Consider the following 23091-nt stretch of genomic DNA (forward strand, 5'->3'; position numbering starts at 1 on the left):
CTCAACTATGTGGGTTTCTGCCACCCACATGGGAGAACCAGATAGAGTGCTGGCTCCTGGTTTTGGTTTTGTCTATCTCTGGCTATTGTGGACATTTGGGGGTGAATCAGCAGATGGAAGATATGTCTCTGTGTCTCTCCCTCTGTGTTTCACTCTGCCTTTCAAAATTAATTAATTAACTTTTAAAAAGATTAGTGACTCCAGTTAAACATTACAAGTGATATGCACAGCTACCCCCATTTCTTTGACTAAATAGTAAATAGCACTCCTACATTTGTGTGTCCAAAAGAGGTGAAGTGAAATAGAAATGGTTCTCAGTTGCTCAGAAGACAATGAGTGTGCTCTGATTTCACAGGAAAATGAGAAATATCCTTTTTTAACTTTTATTTAATAAATATACGTTTCCAAAGTACAACTTTTGAAGTATAGTGGCTCCCCCCCATAACCTCCCTCCCACCCGCAATCATCCCATCTCCTACTCCCTCTCCCATCCCATTCTTCATCACAATTCATTTTCAATTATCTTTATATACAGAAGATCAACTTAGTATATACTAAGTGAAGATTTCAATAGACTGCACCCACAAAGACACACAAAGTATAGAGTACTGTTTGAGTAGTAGTTTTACCGTTAATTCACACAGTAAGTACAACACATTAAGGACAGAGGTCCTACATGGGGAGCAGGTGCACATGTGCTCACCTGTCTTCCTTCTTGTCTCCAAACTCCTTGGCATTCCTGAGTACTATATCAGTTTCCTTTGTGATGAGAGCTGGCTAATTCCAGTTGTTCCATTTTGAAGTTGATAGGTACAGATGAGGCATTTGAAGGGTATTTTTTTACTTAATAATTGAACGAATAACCTGTGAAGAATTTAATTCTATCCGTCATGCCCATTAGATTTCTTCAGTTCTGAAGACCAGAAGAAAATTAGGGAAGAAAATTGTTTATCATCAACTCAGCAAAGTACTGAGAATTTAGGCCTGTACATAGGAAAAAACCTTGAATGAATCATTTTTTGTGATATGGTTCATTCTGATGCTATCTGAGTATTTGTAGAATCTTCAACAGGCCAAATATTTCATTTCTTCATCAGAGGTGTGAAGTCCCACATACTATGTTAGTGCTATCAGTAGGTCATTTTATTTATTCACTCAGAATTTGCTGATTTACTCTCATACCAGATGTGATAGTAGATATTGGTAAACTGCAGGTGAATGCTAATAATCCATATTTTTTAGTTCAGGGTATAACTTTAATTTATTTAAGAATATGTGAACTTGGCCAGTGCCATGGCTCAATAGCCTAATCCTCCGCCTGCAGCGCTGGCACCCTGGGTTCTAGTCCCGGTTGGACTAGTGGAAGATGGCCCAAGTGCTTGAGCCTTGCACCCACATGGGAGACCATGAGGAAGCACCTGGCTCCTGGCTTCGGATCAGCTTCGGAGCGCGCTGGACATAGCAGCCATTGGGGGATGAACCAATGAAAAAGGAAGTCCTTTCTCTCTGTCTCTCTCACTGTCCACTCTGCCTGTCAAAAAGCAAAAAAGGATATGTGAACTACATGTAAAAAAACTATCTTTTGACACAATGATTACAATGAAGAAGGGACTAATTCTAACTAACCTGAATGATTTTTGAGTGTTTCTCCATGGAATTAAGTCCTGTAGAAGCTGTAGGGGTCAGGAAAGTGAGGAAACCATATTCTTATCAAAGAGAACAAAACTGTGTATGGACCTGGAGTTGGGAAAAGACCCGAGGTATGCAGGGGATGTCAAGTCCCGTGAAAGTAGAATACAGTGTGTGTATGAATGGAGGCTAGAGCAAGGCTGGAAAACACTGTGGTCAGATAGGACCGACCTCAGGCGCTGAAAAGGAGGGTTTATACTTTATCTCATAAATCACAGGGAATCATCAGTGGTCTGTTTTCTTCTTTCTTCTTTCATTTTTTATTTTGGACAGGCAGAATTAGACAGTGAGAGAGAGAGAGACAGAAAGAAAGGTCTTCCTTCCATTGGTTCACCCCCAAATGGCTGCCACAGCAGGCGTGCTGCACTGATCCAAAGCCAGGTGCTTCCTTCTGATCTCCCATGTGGGTGCAGGGCCCAAACACCTGGGCCATACTCCACTGCCTTCCCAGACCACAGCAGAGAGCTAGACTGGAAGAGGAGCAACCGAAACAGAACTGGTGCCCCAATCGGGACTACCAGGGGTACCGGCGCCACAGGCAGAGGATTAGCCTAGTGAGCCATGGTGCCAGCCTCAATGTCCTATTTTTTATATATATATACAGAAAATCAGTTTAGTATATATTAAGTAAAGATTTCAACAGTTTGCCCTCACATAGCAACACAAAGTGAAAAATACTGTTGGAGTACTAGTTATAGCATTAAATCACAGTGTACAGCACATTAATGACAGAGATCCTACATGATATTTTTTTAAAAATTGATTAATTTTCTATGCAATTTCCAATTTAACGCCAAGTTTGGGTTTTTTTTTTTTCATTTTCAATTATCTTTACATTCAGGAGATCAATTCAGTATATACTAAGTAAAGATTTCATCCGTTTGCACCCACACAGAAACACAAAGTGTAAAAATACTGTTTCAGTACTAGTTATAGCATTACTTCACATTGGGCAACCCATTAAGGGCAGATCCCACATGAGAGGTAAGTACACAGTGACTCCTGATGTTGATTTAACAATTTAACACTCTTGTTTATGGCGTCAGTAATCTCCCTAGGCTCTCAATGTCCTATTTTAAAGATCACTGATTTAATATAAAAGTCAAATCATTTTCAATATTAATATCACAAAATATTCAAAAGAAAGAGGTCCCTACTACTAAGAAATTCATATATTTCATCTTCACGGGAGAAAAACTCTCTTCCTCTGAAGATAAAACAGAATAGAATCTAACTCCCCTTGTTACCAACAGTCAGCATCATCTGTTAGTGCCTCCATTAAATGAAAAGCAGGTGTTCCACTCATCCTGCCCTGCAAAAGATGCTTAAAGATGTGTTACACACAGAAACACAGAAACATGGTCACCAATATGAAAGAAGGTAAAGGAAGGAAACCTCACAGCAAAAGATCACAGGAAGCTCAATTTCTCTTTGACATAGAATTAAACTCTGATGCTCTGTTAAAGCAATGTGTTAAAGTAATCTATTATGTTCTCTTGATGTCTGTTAAATTCTAATTGTTCAAAAACAGCTGAATTTTTATTAAGAGCTATGGGTTATTTAAATATGTGCTTATTTTCAAAGATTTGAATAATCACCTTGTAACAAGATCAAATTTGGTCTATGAGTTTATAATTTTAAACATGGCGACTTAAAGTCTTTTGTCATCCACAGTTATATATGATGTGCTGCTCATAAAACTAAAGCGTTGTTGGTTCTGTGTGTAGCTGTCCTCCTATAGGTTCCTATGGACTTTTTCCAGCCACTTCCATTGTATTCAGTACTTTGGGATGGCTCTGTAAACAGATGAAGCCAATAATGTATTAACAGTACCAACTGAGAGAAAGTATGGTTAACTGAGGTTACTAAAAAAGCAATTCAAATCAATTGGCAATCTACAAAAAGAGTTAAAGATTTTAAAAGCTATTATTAAAAATGCTATATTGGTCTATTATGCTATGTTATATGTGTGTACATATTGTATGTCCACATGGGGAAATTTTATTAAGAGTTTTATTTTAAATGGCTTATAGATAAGATTGTCCATAAATTTAAGCTGCTAAAATCAATCAAAGATACATTTTAATTTGTGGGACCTGAATCTGTGTATCATATGTTTTAGACTTGTTGGTAGAAAGAAACTAAAAACATTTTAGATGGTTGTGCTTAAGTTTACAGGCTAAACAAACTACACCATGTTAGATATTTAAGAGGTGTTTTCAAATACATGATTCCTAAAACTTATAGAAGGCATTGGACCTTCTGGTAAATGTTTTCTTAAGTTGTTATCTAATGGTTGAAACTGTTTGCTAAGTATTCATGTGATATTGCTATTGTCAGCAAGCGATCTAGGACTTGCTCTCTCATTTCTCTATTCTAAGCCCAACTTGTTCTTTCATTTCTCTATTCTCTTCAAGGTAGGAAACTAATTCTATTATGAAGGAATCTGTAAGATGCACAATTTAATCTTTAGACCTTATAAAAGAGATGGCTAACATTTTTCTGTAATAGCATAGCCAAAATAAGAACTTAAATAATAATCTCATAGCTAGATTCACTTTGCCATCAGCAAAGTATACAGTAAGTAGAAAAAACCTCCCTTTCAGACCAAAGGGAAAGAAAGTTTTAAAGTGAGAATATAATTTTCCTCATGGGCATTGTCTACCTTAGAAAAACTACTACAGAACATGCCTGTGACTATAGACTTGTAGTTCAGGCCACCGAAGATTAGAGATGGGAAACGGGCACTCCCTTGACTTGCATCCTCTGGTCTGCTTTAACACAAACCAGGAGGAAAAGAAAGCTAGGCATCAGAAGCAATGGGTGGCAGGCCTATTAATGGCTGATCTGTACAGTGATCTGCCCTCAAGGAGACCCAACAGGCCAGTCCACTGCAGTGGCTTTCAATGTGGTAAGCCTGGGCTTCAGCAGAAGTCAGCTTGTGAAGAGCCCTGGCAGCTCTGCCAAGAGTTGGATCACTGGAAATGGACCTGCCCTGGAGTTGAAGGATGCCCAGGTCAGAGCCACAGATCTTATTGGCTCTAAGCTGAAAAGCCCTTCACTCAGCCCAGCTTCCAAAGTGACCACTGCAGCTGAGGGTGTGGTCAAGTAGGGTCAGCAACATTGCAGGCAGAACTGTAAATTTCTTGTTAGAGATGCCACCTGCCTTTACCTGGCCAGCTCTCCTCCCAGCCCAGCCAAGTCATGAAAGTCAACAGAGTGCCTTCCCCTAGGAGGTTCACACCTCCCTTAGGATATACCCCATGTGAAGAGATAGATAGGTCTGGGCCTCTTACAAGGCCTAAAGCCCACCAGATTATTATCAAGCCCCTTCTATCAGGTTCTATTTGCCTCTCAATCAGAAAACTTAATTGTAGCTTAGACAGCACCTTTCTTAGCTCCTCTAATAATGACTCTGTCCTTTCTTCTAGACCCTGTCTAGCACACTTGGGCCTCATTCCTTTGTAATCATAACCTCTACTCTACCACCAATGGCTCTACTCCCAATCTGTGTGTTCTGATGGTCCTCTTCCCCACTTAATGCTGTATAATTGTTCAAACCTGGTTAATGCCACTGTTAGGATCATTGGTTACTATCCTCACTCTGTCTTTTATGACCTTGTCTAAATATGATCAGAGTCGGCAAACTTGGAAGGCTTCCATAGCCTTGGCAACTCATGACGACAGCCTAGGGTGGTTACTGGCGCCATAAACTAGAGTGTCAATTTGTTGGGTCAACAACAGGAGCCACTGTGCACTTGCTCCTCATGTGGGATCTCTGTCCTTAATGTGCTGTACATTGTGATTTGATGCTATAACTAGTATTCAAACAGTATGTTTCACTTTGTGTGTCTATGTGAGTGCAAACTGTTGAAACCTTTATACTAAATTGATCTTCTGTATATAAAGAGAATTGAAAATGAATCTTGATGCAAATGGAAGGGGAGAGGGAGCGGGAGAGGGGAGGGTTGCGGGTGGGAGGGAAGTTATGGGAGGGGGAAGCCACTGTAATCCATAAGCTGTACACTGGAAATTTATATTCATTAAATAAAAGTTTAAAAAAAAAAAAAGCAGGTGTTCCACCAAACATTTTCTACTCTACTTTTATTTGCCTGTGTGGATAATCCAATCAAGTCCCTACTTACAAGTTGCCTGACCTCATAAAAACAGAATCCTTGTTACAGTGTGAACAGTATTTGGCTTCCCAACTCCTGGGTTAACAGCTGGAGGATGAATTTCAGTGAGTTAAGTGTGGAGACAACATAATTACAGCACCTGTGACGTGGTCCAAGGGGAAAGTCACTGAAGGTTTCTCATGAGAGGACTATCTTTTTAAGCAGAGTGTGCTCCCTGTGATTCTTTTTTTTTTTTATTTGAGAGGTGGAGGTACAGACAGAGGGAGAGAGAGAAGTCTTCCATCCACTGGTTCTCTCCCCAAATGGCCACAACGGCCAGAGATGCACTGATCCAAATCTAGGAGCCAGGAGCTTCTTCCAGGTCTCCCATGTGGGTGCAGGAGCCCAAGCACTTGGGCCATCTTCTACTGCTTTCCCAGGACATAGCAGAGAGCTGGATTGGAAGTGGAGCAGCCACAATCGAACCAGTGCCCATATGGGATGACAGCACTGCAGGCAGAGGCATAGCACACTACACCACAGTGCTGGCTCCCAATCCCTGTGTTTCGCTCTGCCTCATGGTTCACCCTGGGATCCTTCCTCCACACATGAGGTTACCTGATCTTGAACTGTGAACCTCCAAAACTGTAAAATTTAAATGAACCTTCTTTCCTCCTAATGTGTTCCTCTCATGGATTTATAAAGTAACAAAAAGCTGATGAACAGAACCCTCTCAATGGTCATTCTCAGGAACTCAATGTGCTCCAGCTCTGATACATTAACCTCTAATCTCTCACTCTCATATAAGAATCTTCTATTGTCCCTAGTCGTCATTCCCTTATAGGATTTTTTTTTAAAAAGATGTATTTATTTGTTTGAAAGGCTGAATCACAGAAGCAGAGGCAGAGAGAGAGAGAGAGAGAGAGAGAGAGAGGTCTTCCATCCACCAGTTCAATCCCCAAATGGCCACAAAGCCCAGAGCTGGGCCAATCCAAAGCCAGGAGCCCAGAGCCTCCTCCAGGCCTCCTACACAAGTGCAAGAGGCCCAAGCACTTGGGCCATCTTCTACTGCCTTCCTAAGCCATAGCATAGAGCTGGATTGGAAGTGGAGCAGCTAGGACACAAACCAGCACTCATATGGGATGCCGGTACCACAGTTGGTGGCCTTAACCACTATGCCACAGCGCCAGCCCTCTTATAAGAAATACTAACCTGTCACCTTTACTGAAACTTATTTATCAATATTGTTTCCTTTTTGTACCAGCCTCCTCTATACCTTAGCGTCCAAGTCCTCCCCTCCCATTACAAACCCTTAAGCAGAAATTAATTCTATACTCCTAAATCAGTAAAAATAATGCCACAAGAATTTCTTCTCCCAATTTAAGGCTGTTAGTATGAAAAATTCAGAAAATCCAGCTTCACTCGTGGACATAAAACTGTTCTTTCAAAAATCTTAGCTCCTATCTGTCACCATCAGATCTGCTTTGCCTAGGGCTAGTCCAAAATTCTATCAGTCCTCAATCCTCCCTCTTACATCTCTGGACTTTAATTCCAAACACTCAGCACCTACATTTCTCCTCAGGGAACTGAAACAAAGTATTGGGTAACACAGATAACACTGTACACATAATGGCCATTATTTTCACATCCACAGTCTGTGGACAGGTGAGGATGTGATTGAGGGTCATGAAGGCCTGCTCCCCTTGCTCTGGATCCCATCCTACCATAGTGAGGGTCATGAAGCCCATTCCCCTTGCTCTGGATCCCATCCTTTCCAAAGTGAGGGTCATGAAGGCCCGTTCACCTTGCTCTGGGTCCTTCCTACCATAGTGAGGGTCATGAAGGCCCATTCCCCTTGCTATGGATTTCATCCTACTACAGTGAGGGTCATGAAGGCTGGTTTACCTTGCTCTGGATCACATCCTTTCTGTATTACCATGAACCTGGACATGTCACATCAGCCTCCACCCACATGCTGACCACACCCTGCCAGGTTTTCCATTATCCCACTGCTTACCGGACCTTAGTCTACCCTTCCTCCCCTACTCCCATCACCTTTCTGTCTCAGTGGAGTGCCATCAACAAGCCCTCTAAAATCCCCATCGTAAATTCATCACCACTCACATTACAACACACTGAAACCTCGCTTCTCACCCTACCACTTGAAAGTGCACTTGTTCAGGCCAACAGTTTGTTCATTATTATATTTTTTTAAAAAACCTTCACTTTAACTATAGCATTTAACTTTTTTATCTTTTTTACTTTTTCTCTTTTTTTAGATTTATTTTATTTATTTGAAAGACAGAGTTACAGAGTGAAGTAGAGCCAGAGAGAAAGCGAGAGATCTTCCATCCATTGGTTCACTCCCCAGATGGCTGCAACGGCCAGAGCTGAGCTTATCTGAAGCTGGCAGCTTCTTCCAGGTCTCCCACACTGGTGCAGGGGCCCAAGGACTTGGGCCATTTTCTACTGCTTTCCCAGGCCATTGCAGAGAGCTGGATCTGAAGTGGAGCAGCCAGGACATGAACCAGCACCCAAATAAGATGTCCTCGCTGCAGGCCATGGCTTTAACCTGCTGGGCCAAAGCACTGGCCTCTTTTATCTTTTGAAAAGAAATTGAGAAAGTTATTGTCTATTTTTTATTTCTTTGATAGGCAGAGGGAGAGACAGGTAAGGTAAATATTTCTGTAAACAAAAAAACTACCCTTCATTTTATTGTCTTTAAAATATGTGTGACTGGGTAAAACACAAATTGTCTTACAGGAGACATAAAATATACAGATGTGATCTATACAATGGCAGCTGGAGCTGTGACAGAGCAGGTAGAGCCACCACCTGTGGTGCCAGCATCCCACATGGGCACCAATCCATTTGGGCACCAGTTTGAGTCTTGGCTGTTCCACTTCCAATCCAGCTCTCTGCTATGGCCTGGGAAGGCAGTAGAAGATGGCCCAAGTGCTTGGTTCCCTGCACCCATTGTGGAAGACCTGTAGGAAGCTCCTGACTCCTGGCTCTATATCGGCCCAGCTCTGGCCATTGCGGCCATTCAGAGAACAGACCAGCAGATGGAGGATCGATCGATCGATCAATCAATCGATCGATCTCTCTCTGCCTCTGCCTCTCCGTAATTCTGCATTTCAAGTAAATAAATAAGAACAGTTTTAATTTCCTCATATTTTACAGAAGGTTACAATATTGTTTCTAAGTAAACTGTAAGAAGCTAATTATATTTGTGGTATTTTTTCACATGCAAAAGCGTAATAAGCATGAATTCACCAAATAAATTAAAACATGATCCTTCAGAATGTTCAAATAATCCAAAAGTAGGTAGTGCAAGAAGAAAGGAGTATAAAAACAGAAAGAAGAAACAGAAAACCACAAAGTTGTAGGCCTGATATAGGCAGGCGGATTGGATTATATTGATTTGATGAGTGAGCTAGAGACCACGCCTTCCCCCTGCCCCTTTCTGTGAGCTCACGCCCCTGCCTGACCTCACCTATATGCCCACCTGCCAATCAGACTACATAACCACTCACCCTATGAAGTGAATAAAAGCCTGCAGCACGGTGGGCCCCTCTCTTGCTGTCCACTGCCTCTGCCTTCCTGCCTGGATGCTCTGCTCCACATGGCTCCCGGCCTGCTCTCTGCCTGGTCTGGACCCAGCCTGTGCTTCTAGACTTCCTTCTCCCCTAATTAGAGCCCTCACTTTCCTGTGCATTTCTCCCACTGAATCAGTGTGAAACACTTACCATTCACCTGGCTTCTTTCAGCTGATATTCAGAGTTTTTATCTGAATAGACAGCAAGAACTCTCAAAATATTAAAAATCAATAATAAGGCTGGGCGATATCAGGCCTAACTCTGATCAACCATTAGATTAAATATCCAAATTAAAAGGCAGAGACTGTCAAACTGGAATTTTCTTTTTCAAAACAAAAAAGAAAAGATCTAGTGATACGCTGTTTACAGATGGTCTTTGGACTCAAAGATACAGAAAAGACTGCAAATGAAAGAGGAAAGAGGAGGAGACAGAGGAACGAGGAAAGAGGTGGTGAAATTTGATGACTGGAAAAGCTGTTATACAGACAATAAGGTAAGAAAGCTGAGGGTATGTGGTAGGCCTGGGATAGCTCAGGGTTCTGGCCTTTCGTACCCTCAGAAAAGAGAGATTGAAAAAGGAGACAGAGCAGACCTCTACAGAGACAGGTCACGTTACTGAAGCAAACAGGGCAATGGTCTGTTCTTGTGAAGAGACTTGGTGGGTTTTATCTGGTCTGGTTGCCAAGGGAACATGGCACCAGGGGCTCTCCAGAAGCCTTGGAGGCCTTTTGCTTATCTAGTTTTGCAAGCAGTTTTGCAGGGGCTAGACAGAGAAAGATCACGGTGGGGGTGGGAAGGTGATATTCTTGTGAGCAGTTTCGTCCTTTAATACTAGTATCAGACAAAATAAATTTCAAAATAAAGGAAATCGCCAGAATAAGAAGGAACTTCCCCTAATGATAAAAGGGTAAACATCAATAACACATAAAAATCATGAATATAAATGCCTTTTAATATCTTCATAAGACACCTTTCACAGCTGTATCTAAAACTGGGACAGTTCCCAGAACACAAACCTCTCCTTGCTCACCCTGTATTTCCTCCCAGATAACTGCATTACACTCCCAATCCACTGGCTCATATCCAGACCTCCCTTCAGAACTATGTACTTGGCTTCCCACTGTTCTCTCCTGGCTTCTTTAGAAGGCATAGTTAATATAAGCATTAATTATAACACTGCATTACTGGATTTCTGACATGTACAGACAGAATACACACAGCATTAATAACATAACATAAAGGAGTGAGAAGGAAAAAAGCTGTACTGGAAGAAAATTTTCATAATTTATTGGAATTAGATAGGCTGAAATACACTGCAATATGATGCATATTTTAATCCCTAAGAACAAAAGTTTTCAAGTTTAAAAAAATCAACACATAACACAAAAGAAGGAGCAAAGGATGAGAATTTTGAAGACCTAAAACCTTTAGAAAACAAATATCAAAAATGGCAGACATAAATCCAATCATATCAATAAGTACTTTAAATTAAAAGCACCAAACATTCAAACTAGATAAAAAGCAAGATGTAATAGTATGTTATCTTCAATAAACACACTTTAGATGCAAAGTACAAACAGGTTCAAAGTAAAATGGAGCAAGTGTAACATGCAAAGAGGAACCCGGAGGCAGCTGGACTGGCTATGTTTTTATCTGGCAAAACAGCCTTTAAGACTAGAAATACTACTGGAGACAAAGACAGAGATTGCATCACAATGAAAGAGTCAAAGCGGCTGGAAGATGAAAGATCTACAAATGTATCCATAGCCAACAGCAGAGCCTAACAGAAGGGATGGGCCCAAAACTGCCAAAGGTAAAAAGAGTTCACCAGTAATAGGTGGAGAATGCAATACCCAGCTCGTAAGAATGCATAGAGCACCCAGACAGAAAATGAACAGGGTATAGAGGAACAGCAGCATCAAGCAACTTGACCCGACATTTACAGAGTACTCCACCCAGCAGATAAAGTAACAGCAGAGCACACATTCTTTTCAAGTATACATGGAGCATTCTTCAAAGAAGACCATACACTATCATAATATCTCATCACTATCATAATATCTCAATAAATCATCAACAGTATGTATTCATAATAAAACTAAATTAAAAATCATCAAAAAGAAATGGGGGAGGGGGGCTGGCACTGTGGTTTAATGGGTAAAGCCATTACCTGCAGCGCCAGTATCCCATATGGCCCTCAGTTCGAATCCTGGTTCCTCCAATTCCCATCCATCTCTCTGCTATGGCTTGGGAAAGCAGTAAAGATGGCCCATATACTTAGGCCCCTGCGTCTGTGTGGGACACCTGGAAGAAGCTCCTGGCTCCTGGCTCCTGGCTTCAGATCAGCCCAGCTCCTGCCATTGTGGCCATTTGGGGAGTGAACCAGCAGATGGAAGATTCTCTCTCTCTCTCTCTCTCTCTCTCTCTCTCTCTCTAACTTTCAAATAAATATATAAATCTTTAAAAAAAAGAAAGAAAAAAATTTGGAAAATTCTGAAATACTAGGAAATTAACAACACGCTTCTAAATAATCCATGGGTCCAAGAGAAACCACAAACATATTTTGAACAGATTCAAACAAAAACATATCATATCACTTAGAGAATGCACTCAAATTACTGTTGACAAAAGAAAGGTCTCAGAACCAATAACCTAAGTTTCCAATGTAGTAAAATGGGGAAACAAGTGCAAATTAAGCTCATGAAGGAAACAATAAATAAATAAGATCAATAAGACAGAAAAACAGGGAAAATCAATAAACCAGACATCGGTTCTTTCACATAATACTGACATTTGGCTATACCAGGGTTTCTCAGCCTCAGCTTCATTGACATTTTAAGCAGATAATCCTTTCTTGCTGGGGAAGCAGAGAGGTGTGCAATACACTGTACAATGTTTAACAGCATCTCTGATCTCTATCCAACAGCTTCCAGTTGCAACACCCCCCAAAAAGCATTTTATGAACAAAATGGTCTCCAAACATTGCTAATGTCCCCTGGGGGGAAAAAATGGAACAAAATCAACCCTGGTGACTCAGACCAAGCAAACAAGAGAGAAGAATCAAACTACCAAAATCAGGAATGAAGAGGGGACAGCCCTTCCCATTCTGTAGAAACTAAGAATAAGAAAATGTTGCCAACAAATTAAAATTAGAACATTTGCATGAAATAATTAAATGCTTTTAGCAAAAAATAAGGACAAATTACAGGAGGTATTGTGCATACTGCAAATAAGTAATCCAATATTAAAGACAGAAAATGTAATGAATCCAAGAAACACTAAGAGCAAACTGCGGAAATTTTGTTTCAACCGTGTGAATAAGGTGCACTGCAGGAGTTGGTTTGCTCTTGTTTTTTCCTGTCAGGCAGAGTGGACAGTGAGAGAGAGAGACAGAGAGAAAGGTCTTCCTTTTCCATTGGTTCACCCCCCAATGGCCACTGCAGGCAGCGCACTGTGCTGATCCGAAGGCAGGAGCCAGGTGCTTCTGGTCTCCCATGTAGGTGCAGGGCCCAAGCACTTGGGCCATCCTGCATTGCACTCCCGGGCCACAGCAGAGAGCTGGAGTGGAAGAGGAGCAACTGGGACAGAATCCTGTGCCCTGACCAGGACTAGAACCTGGAGTGCTGGCGCCACAGGCGGAGAATTACCTATTGAGCAGCAGCACCAGCCGGTTTGCTCTTTTAATCATTTAAATACACATGTGTGCCTGCTGTAACAATTCTAACAGTATACAACATCTAAAGTCAAAGCAAGAGTTCACACTTCATTCCTCTCCATATCTAGTCTGCTGATGTCAACAAGGTGCAACAATATTGCCAACAAGGTGTAAGGTAGCTTTCCTTTATGTGTGTGGGCATGGCCTGTTCCTGTAAACATCACATATAATCGCTGATTCTGTACAAAAACAAGACTATACCTACAGAGTTACATGAACCAAAGGGACTTGCTTTTTATTCAATATATTACATGTAGGCCTCCAGGACAATTCATATACTTCCACCAATGAACCATTATGTTCCACATGATATTTTTTTCAGTGTCCATTAATAAAGTCTATAGCAACACAGCCATACCTGTCCATTTATGGTCATCTATGGCTGTTTCTGTGCTACAGGGCAGAGTGCAGTAAATGTGACAAAGGCTATATGGCCCACAAAACCCAACACAAATGCTATCTGGCCCTTCACTTAATAAGCTTGGCATTCTCTGCTTTAGAGCAGTGGCTTTCAATTTTGCAGTCACCTGGAAAGCATTAACAATGATGATTAAATTGGTTCTGGGTGAGCCTGGGTGTTAGGATTACAAGACCCACCATATTTAATTTATTATTGATAACACTTGCATAATATGGCTATCAAGGTCTAATTTGACTATATTAAAATTTGTCTAACCATTCTCTCGATGGATATTTAGACTGTCTCTTGATCTTTGATCTTACAAATAATACTGCAATAAATACTAACAACATCTTTCTTTTTTAAAAAAAGATTTTGTTTGTTTGAAAGGCAGAGTTAGGGGCTGGCGCTGTGGCATAGTGGTTAAGCTACCAACTACAATGCTGACATCCCATTCAGGCACAGTTCAAGACCTGGCTGCTCCACTTCCTGTCCAGCTCTCTGCTATGGCCTGGGAAAGCAGCAGAAGATGGACCAAGTCCTTGGGCCCCTGCACCCACATGGGAGACTCAGCAGAAGCTCCTGCCTTTGGATAGGCACAGCTCTGGCCGTCACAGCCATCTGGGGAGTGAACCAGCAGATGGGAGGATGAGAGACCACCATTTCTCCCTTTATTTCTCTCTCTCTCTCTCTCTCTCTGCCTATAACGTTTTCAAATAAAATACATGAATCTTAAAAAAAAAAGGTGGAGTTAAAAGGGGTGGGTATCCAGTGGTTCACTCCTCAAATGGCTGCAATTGCTGGGTCTAGCCCAGGTCAAAGCCAGGAGCTAGAGCTGCTTCCAGGTCGCCCATGTCAGTGCAGGGACCGGAGGACTTGGGCCATCTTCTAAGTGCATTAGCAGGGAGCTGGGTCACAAGTGGAGCAGGGGCCGATGTTATGGCATAGCAGGTAAAGCCACTGCCTGCAGTGCGAGCATCCCATATGGGCACCAGTTTATGTCCCGGCTGCTCCACTTCTGGTCCAGCTCTCTGCTATGGCCTGGGAAAGCGGTAGAAGATACCCCAAGTCCTTGGGCTCCTGCCCACATGTGGGAGACCCAAAGGAAGCTCCTGACTCCTGCCTTTGGATCAGTGCAGCTCTAACCATTGTGGCCAACTGGGGAGTGAACCAGTGGATGGAAGACCTCTCTCTCTCTCTCTGCCTCTCTTAATGTCTGTATATAATTGTGACTTTCAAATAAATAAATAAATCTTAAAAAAGAAAGAAAGAAAAGAAGTGGAGCAACAGGGACTCAAACCAGCATCCATATGGGATGCTGGCATTGCAGGCAGCAGCATTACCCACTATGCCACAGCACTGGCTCCAAACATTCTTATGCTAGTATTTTTATTTCAGTCAAATACATCGCTTTAACTCTTTATCTAATTATCAGAGGCGAAGACAGAGACTGACTGAGCTCCCATTTACTGCTTCATTCCACAAATGCCTGCAATGACAGGGGCTGAGCCAGGGTCAAAATTGGGAGCTGGGAATTCAATCCACGTGTTCCACACAGGTGGCAGGGACCCAATCACCTGAGTCATCACAGCACAATTGCGTAGCTGTTAAAGCTGCCACCTGCAGTGCTGGCATCCCATATGGGTGCCAGTTCGAGTCCTGGGTGTTCCACTTCCAATCCAGCTCTTTACTGTGGCCTGGGAAAGCAGAAGATGGCCCAAGTGCTTGGGCCCCTGCACCCACATGGGAGACCTGAAAGAAGCTCCCAGCTCCTGGCTTTGGATCCGTGCAGCTCCAGCCATTGCGGCCAATGGGGAGTGAACCAGCAGACAGGAAGATCTATTTCCCTTTTGGTTGGTTCCTCTCTATGTATCACTCTGTCTTTCAAATAAATAACTTTTTTAACAATTGTGAATTGGGTCCCCTGCCTGAACTATGGCACCTGCAGTGTCAGCATCCCATATGGGCACCAATTCTCTCTCTCTCTCTCTCTCTCTGCGTCTTCCTCACTTTCTCTATAACTCTTGCAAATAAAGAAATCTTTTTAAAAAATTGAGAATTGTCTGGACCTTAATTTTAACAGAAATGCCATTAAAGTGTTGCCAGTAAATATTAAGCTAGTTGCTGATTTTCCCTTATTGTGAGAGACACACACACATACACACACACCCAGAAATCAAGCACAAGTTTTGGAATGATAACAAAGTCTTTTATTGTTAATATCCACTGAGATAATTACATGGATTTTATTCAACTTGTCCAAATAATGTTATACCAATATACTTCCTTACATTAAATCATTTGTATTTCTATTCATTTTCTTTAGCAATGATCTTCATTTCTCTTGTACCATTGTCAAGGTTTGATATCAAGTTAATATTACTAGGGGCCGGTGCTGTGGCGCACTGGGTTAACGCCCTGGCCTGAAGCTCTGGCATCCCATACATGTGCTGGTTCTAGTCCAGGCTGCTGACCTTCCAATCCAGCTCTCTGCTATGGCCTGGGAAAGCAGTAGAAGATGGCCCAAGGCCTTGGGCCCCTGCACCCATGTGGGAGACCCAGAAGAAGCTCCTGGCTCCTGAATTTGGATTGGCACAGCTCTGGCCGTTGTGGCCATCTGGGGAGTGAACCATCGGACGGAAGACCTCTCTCTCTCTCTGTACCTCTGAATTTCAAATAAATAAATAAATCTTTTTTAAAAAGTTAATATTACTAGCTTCATAAAACAGAAATAAGTACAAGTGACATCTACTGAACATTTTTAATACTCATTTTTCATGCTCTTCATGTGAATTTCATCACAGTCCCATGATATCTGTTACCTCTCTTCCATAGTTGGTGTAGCTAAATCTTCGAGATTCAATAACTTTCGTAAGGAACACACTCACTGAGGGCAGAGGTGAATTTCAAGGTGGGGGCATGCTAATAACCAACATTCCATGCTACTTGACACCTTTCTGTCAACATTCTATGGAGAGTCACCCTGGGGTTACTTGATGGGCTAGGAAAGTCTCTAGCTAAGGGTGTTGCAAATTCCCCAGCTCTGCCAACAACTGGGAAAATCTGCTAGACCACAAGAAAGCTGACCCTTTGCAAGCCAGACATTCAGATTCTAGTCCATTCTGCAAGCAGTCAGCCTCTGGCTGTCCTGCCCACCTGCTGCGTCCCTGCAGCCTGTTCAGTACATCTTCCTCTGCTCTCTCCATCTGGACGGCGACACACTCTACAACCACAAGTGACACTGGAATTCAGAACTTTGTAAAAATGGGGCAGTGAGAAAATATGTCAGTAAAATTGTAATAATCAAAAATAATATATTGGGTCCGGCACTGTGGCACAGCAGGTAAAGCCTATAGTGCCGGCCTCTCATGTGGGTGCCAGTTTGAGTCCTGGCTGCTCCCCTCCTGATAAAGCTCTCCGCTATGGCCTGGGAAAGCAGTAGAAAATGGCCCAAGCCTTGGGGCCCCTGCACCCATGTGGGAGACCTGGAAGAACTCCTGGCTTTGGATAGGCTCAGCTCCGACTGTTGCGGCCAATTGGGGAGTGAACCTGTGGATGGAAGGCCTCTCTCTCTGCCTCTCCTCTTTCTGTGTAACTCTGACTTTCAAATAAATAAATCTTGGGAAAAAAATAATGTATTGAGGATCAGTCTCTTCCAAAGTTCTTCAGTTTTCTACTTGTTAAACCAATTTAATAAAGTTCAATTTTTATAGAAAATTACAGATTTATCAAGTTTGAACATTCCTAGCATCTACTTTGAAATAACTTTTAGAAAGCACTCCAAAAAGCAAAGGAGAGAATCAAGTTTACCTTGACTTTGAGCAAGATGAAGAATCTTTGATGTGACATATCTGGCAGTATCCGATTCTGCTGATTCAGTGTTTATCTTCTCCAGCTGAGCCAGGAGTCCCGCAATCCAAGAATTATTGGTAAAGCTAAAAAAAAAAAAAGAAAAAAAGAAAAGCAAATGTTATCTAACATCAGGATACATTCTAAACCAACTGTAAAGTCAGCACTACAAGATACAAGATCACTTTGTATTTGGAGGCTGTAGGGTGGAAGGTCCTGTAGATATCTGTTAAGATCACTTGGTCTATAGTGTCAATTAACTCTACTGTTTCCTTGCTGATTTTCTGCCTGGTTGATCTGTCCCTTGGTCAAAGTGGGATATTTAAGTCCCTCATTACTACTGTATTGGAGTCTATGTCTCCCTTTAGATCCATTAACATTTCATTTAAATAGCCAGGTGCCTTGTAATTAGGTGCATATAGATTTATAGTAGTTACTACTTCCTGTTTAATTGATCCCTTAATCATTACATAGTGCCCTTCTTTTTTTGTGTGTTGAAGTCTATTCTGTCCTATATTAGGATGGCTACATCAGCTTTTGGTTTCTGTTAGCATGGAATACCTTTTTCCATCCTTTCACTTTCAGGCTGCATGCATCTTTGTTGGTGAGATGTGTTTCTTGTAGGCAGCAAATGGATGGGTTTTTGTTTTTTTAATCCTGATTCAGTCTGTCTGTATCTTTTAACTGCAGAGTTGAGGCCATTTACATTCAAGGCGACTGTTGATAAGTAATGACTTTGCTCTGCCATTTTTCCGAAAATATTCCTAGTTTTTACTTTGGATTTCCTTTGACTTTTACTGGGAGATTTTCTTCCTTTACCTTCTTTCATAGTGATGACCATGTTTCTGTGTTTCTGTGTGCAGCACATCATTAATCATCTTCTGCAGGGCTGGATGGCTGGTGACAAACTCTCTCAATTTCTGTTTGATATGGGAAGTCTTTATTTCACCATCATTCATAAATGAGAGCTTTGCAGGATATAATATCCTGGGCTGGCACTTTTTCTCTCTTAAGACTTGGAATGCATCTCACCATTCTCTCCTAGCCAGTAGGGTTTCTGATGAGAAGTCAGCTGTGTGTCTAATTGGAGATCCTCTGAAAGTAATCTGGCATTTCTCTTGTGCACATTTTAGAATTTTCTCTTTATGTTTTACTGTGGAGAGTTGATTACAATGTGTCGGATGAAGATCTTTTCTGGTCATGTCCATTAGGAGTTTTATGTGCTTCCTCTACTTGGATATCCCTTTCTTTCTCCAAATGAGGGATGTTTCCTCCTATTACTGCACTAAAAAGGCCCTCTAATCCTTTCTCTCTTTCCACACATTCCGGAACACCTAAGACCCATCTGTCAACTCTAACACCACACAAAAACTTGTATATGTGTGTGTGTACATATAAATCTGTATGCATTCGTCTCTGTATGTGTTTGTGTCACAACAGTTTGAACTCAGAAGTAGATAAGAGACTTCTGCTTTCTTCCATTAAGCCAAACATAACAGAGATCTACAAAAATGTTGTCAAACTATGTCACTCTTCTTACTAAATATGTTTGCTTTGGTAAATCAGTTATTTTCAATACAAAAATGTTATATGATATGCAATGAGTTTATTTTTAAATGAATTAATATGTTAATTTCTCAGTTTTAATTTATAATATGATAAATAACAACAGATAAAATAATCTATGTAAACAAAAGCTGTTTGGAGTCATCATTAATTTATTTTATTTTTTTTAACTTTTATTTAATGAATATAAATTTCCAAAGTACAGCTTATGGATTACAATGGCTTCCCCCTCACACAACTTCCCTCCCACCTGCAACCCTCCCCTTTCCAGCTCCCTCTCCCCTTCCATTCACATCAAGATTCATTTTCAATTCTCTTTATATACAGAAGATCAGTTTAGCACATATCAAGCAAAGATTTCAACAGTTTGCTCCCACATAGCAACACAAAGTGAAAAAACACTGTTGGAGTACTAGTTATAGCATTAAATAACAGTGCACAGCACATTAAAGACAGAGATCCCACATGATATATTTTTTAAAAATTAATTAATTTGCTATGCAATTTCCAGTTTAACACCAGGTGTTTTTTTTTTCATTTTCAATTATCTTTATATACAGATGATCGATTCAGTATATACTTTTATTTATTTATTTATTTTTGATTCAGTATATACTAAGTAAAGATTTCATCAGTTTGCACCCACACAGAAACACAAAGTGTAAAAATACTGTTTTAGTACTAGTTATAGCATCACTTCACATTGGACAACACATTAAGGACAGATCCCACATGAGATGTAAGTACACAATGACTCCTGTTGTTGACTTAACAATTTGACACTCTTGTTTATGGTGTCAGTAATCTCCCTAGTCATCATTAATTTATAAACATAAGAAGATTCAGAAATCAAAAAGTTTGAGACTGCGGCCCAGCACTTGTGGTGCAGTGGGTAAAGCCACCATCTGCTGTGCTGGCATCCCATATGAGTGCTGTTTCAAGTCCCTGGTTCCTTCACTGCCAATCCAGCTCTCTGCTATGGCTTGGAAAGCAGTAGAAGATGGCCCAAGTGCTTGGGCACCTGTACCCACGTAGGAGACCCAGAAGAAGCTTCTATCTCCTAGCTTCAGCCTGGCCTGGCCCTGGGCATTGTAGCCATCTGGAGAGTAAACTAGCAGATGGAAGATCTCTCTCTCTCACTAGCTCTGCATCTCAAATAAATAAATAAATCTTAAAAAAATTTGAGACTGCTGTTCAAGCTAATCTCACACATTCTGGTCTCCTGACTCTGAACTGACCGCTTCTCCAAAATACCACTGCTCTTTTTGAAGGAAAATGGGGTTTAAGACATCACAATTTATATACTGGAAAGCAAACACATCTTTTCAAAAATTTCCTATAACCCAGATTTGAGAGAAATTCACACTAATGGAAACCAAAATTCTAAAATTCAGTAACTGAGCATTCTGTTTTCTCCCATTCTGTTTCTCTTAAAAAGTCACCCTGTTGGGGCCAGCGTTGTGGCATAGTGGATAAAGCCATCACCTGCAATACTGGCAACCCGTATGGGTACCGGTTCATCTCCTAGCTGTTTCACTTCCAATCTAGCTCCCTGCTAATGGCCTGGGAAAGGCAGCAGAAGATGGCCCAAGTGTTTGGGCCCCTTCACCCACGTGGGAGACTTCATCTCAATCTTGATCTCTCTCTGTCTCTCCCTCTCTATCTGACTTCAAATAAACAAATACACTTTTTTTTTTGACAGGCAGAGTGGACAGTGAGAGAGACAGACAGAGAGAAAGGTCTTCCTTTGCCATTGGTTCACCCTCCAATGGCGCCGCGGCCTGTGCGCTGCGGCCGGCACACCGTGCTGATCCGAAGGCAGGAGCCAGGTGTTTCTCCTGGTCTCAGGGCCCAAGCACTTGGGCCATCCTCCACTGCACTCCCGGGCCACAGCAGATAGCTGGCCTGGAAGAGCGGCAACCGGGACAGAATCTGGTGCCCAGACTGGGACTAGAACCCGGTGTGCCGGCACCGCAAGGTGGATTATTAGCCTATTGAGCCACGGCACCGGCCACAAATACACTTTTAAAAAAAAGAAAACGTCAACTGTTACTTTTCAATAGCTAGTGAAATATCTACTATTCAAAAAATTCAATATAAAGCATTCATACACAAAAAAGAAACTGAGCACAGGGCACATTCCATTAGAAATTAACAGCCTGCTTTGTCAGGAACCCTGAAATGTAAAGCCATTACCAAAAAATCTTCCAACTACATGATGCCATTATGAGAATCAAGTTCTTCGAAATGATGGAAGGATAGATTAATTTTCTAAAGGAAGGCAAATAAACAGACATTGAGAGCACAGGTACATGATTTTCCCTATTTCTATCTTTCTCATCCACAGCAAGAAAACTGGAAAACTTTACATTCCAAACCACTCCCCAAGGCAGTTCACTGCAGACTGTCGACACTAGCATTGAGGGAGTCACAGGGTGAACACCAGAGGGCAGCTTTACCTTTGAATGACTGTTAGATTGAAATGGAAGAGAAAAGCTTGTACATCCTGGGCAATCTGAGACTATGCTGCAAAGCAGGAACATTTCAAATCAAGACACTAAGATGTCTCTTCTCTGCCTTACTAATTTATTTTTAGACAAAATCAAAATGAGATTGAGCCTAACCTTAGGAGATTCCATTTATAATTACAAATGTTACTCATGGTACAGGAAGCAAATCATGGAATTAAACATATGATCAATGAGAAACATATTGAGTCAGATTAACTTCAAATGTATATGTTAAGGGCAGTGTCACTCAAATATTTGTTTTAATGTCGTGTTCTCATACTATTTTTGATTCTGAGTTTACATTCAATCTTACAGCTATTTTCCTAAAAATATAAATTTTCGTGGAAGTTGCAAAAGTCTCAATGGCACACAGAAGTTACTTCAGAAAAAAAAATTTTCCTAAGCAAGGGCAAGGAATATAAAAGTTACCTTCACATTGTAAGTAAATTGTATCTTTTTCACCTTAAAATGTAAATCTAGTACAGGTAATAAAGACTTCCTCACACATAACAGCAAAAAAAAAAAAAAAAAACCATAAAAATATACTAAAGCTTGCAATCAAATAGGATTCATAGAAATAAAGACTTAATTTCCAACAATATGGCCCTATTTCTAAAATGTACATTATTTTTCAGAAATGCTCCTCACTTAAAACTATTATTCCTGCTTTAACCACAGTTTTACTCTTTCTCTTCAAGCACTGGACAGCTTTGTTTTCTCCATTCATATGGGTTATATAACCATATCAATACTTACTATATTATAAATTAAAACTGAGAATTTTTTCATTTTGTATTCATTAACATTACTAACACATTTTTATGAAGGATGCCTGCATTTTGAAAACAAAAACTTTAGAAAGAGTAGCACTGTTTTATATTCAAAATCTCTTTGGTGAACAGCTCACTCTTAGCAGACAGATGTTCATGTCCACATCTATATTCCACCTGGTACATACCACACATCACCAGCCCCTGGGAACCTCCACTTTACACTCCAGAGAGAATGTCTCAGCATTACTCTGAAAACAGCTGTGACCTCACACCCCTGGTCCACAGACCCCACCCTGAGAGGCTCTGGGCAAGACCAAAGACTCCACAGTCCCCTTGGCTCCTTGAACATAACAGAGCTGAATTCCCTTTGTGCAAATCAGCAGGGGACTCTGCTCACAAGGACCCCTGGGTGAGGTGTTTCCAGGATCATGAAGGCAGGAGGATTAGAGAGAGGGTGCTGGGGCTGCCCCATGGGGGCCCTGGCTCTAGTTTCAGCCGCTCCACTTCCAATCCAGCTCCCAGCTAATGAACCTAGGAAAAGCAGCAGAAGATGGCCCAAGTGTCTCAGCCTCTGCTACCCATGTGGTAGACCCAGATGAAGCCCTTGGCTCCTGTTTTTATCCTGACTCAGCCCCAGTTGAAACCATCTGGGGAGTAAAATAACATATGCGCTATCTCTGTCTCTCACTCTCTGCATAACTGCCTTTCAAATAAATAAATCTTTTTTAAAAAAGAGCTGGGGGCCAGAAATATGAGCCCTCTAGGGGAGCCACTTCAACACCTATCTCCAAAGGCTGGTGGCCCAGGACTTTCAGAACCTCATGCAAGACACTGAGCTACCTCGGTTTCTAGCTTGCCTGTGACTAGAGCTGTTC

At 41.4% G+C, this 23091-nt stretch overlaps 1 long non-coding RNA gene across 3 annotated transcripts in view; it reads right to left on the bottom strand.

Moving 5' to 3' along the window:
- Positions 1–23091, bottom strand: part of LOC133772056 (uncharacterized) — a 58363-nt gene that overhangs the window by 13510 nt on the left and 21762 nt on the right. For 2 of the 3 annotated variants that reach the window (XR_009867681.1, XR_009867683.1), the window contains exons 3-4: positions 17329–17453; positions 704–913 (exon numbers count right to left, since the gene is read on the bottom strand). This is a non-coding gene — a long non-coding RNA (uncharacterized LOC133772056). The remainder of the gene's footprint in view (positions 1–703; positions 914–17328; positions 17454–23091) is intronic. The other variant, XR_009867682.1, reaches the window with a different exon arrangement.

This window comes from Lepus europaeus, chromosome 12 (assembly GCF_033115175.1).
Source record: "Lepus europaeus isolate LE1 chromosome 12, mLepTim1.pri, whole genome shotgun sequence".
NCBI classification, from domain to species: domain Eukaryota; kingdom Metazoa; phylum Chordata; class Mammalia; order Lagomorpha; family Leporidae; genus Lepus; species Lepus europaeus.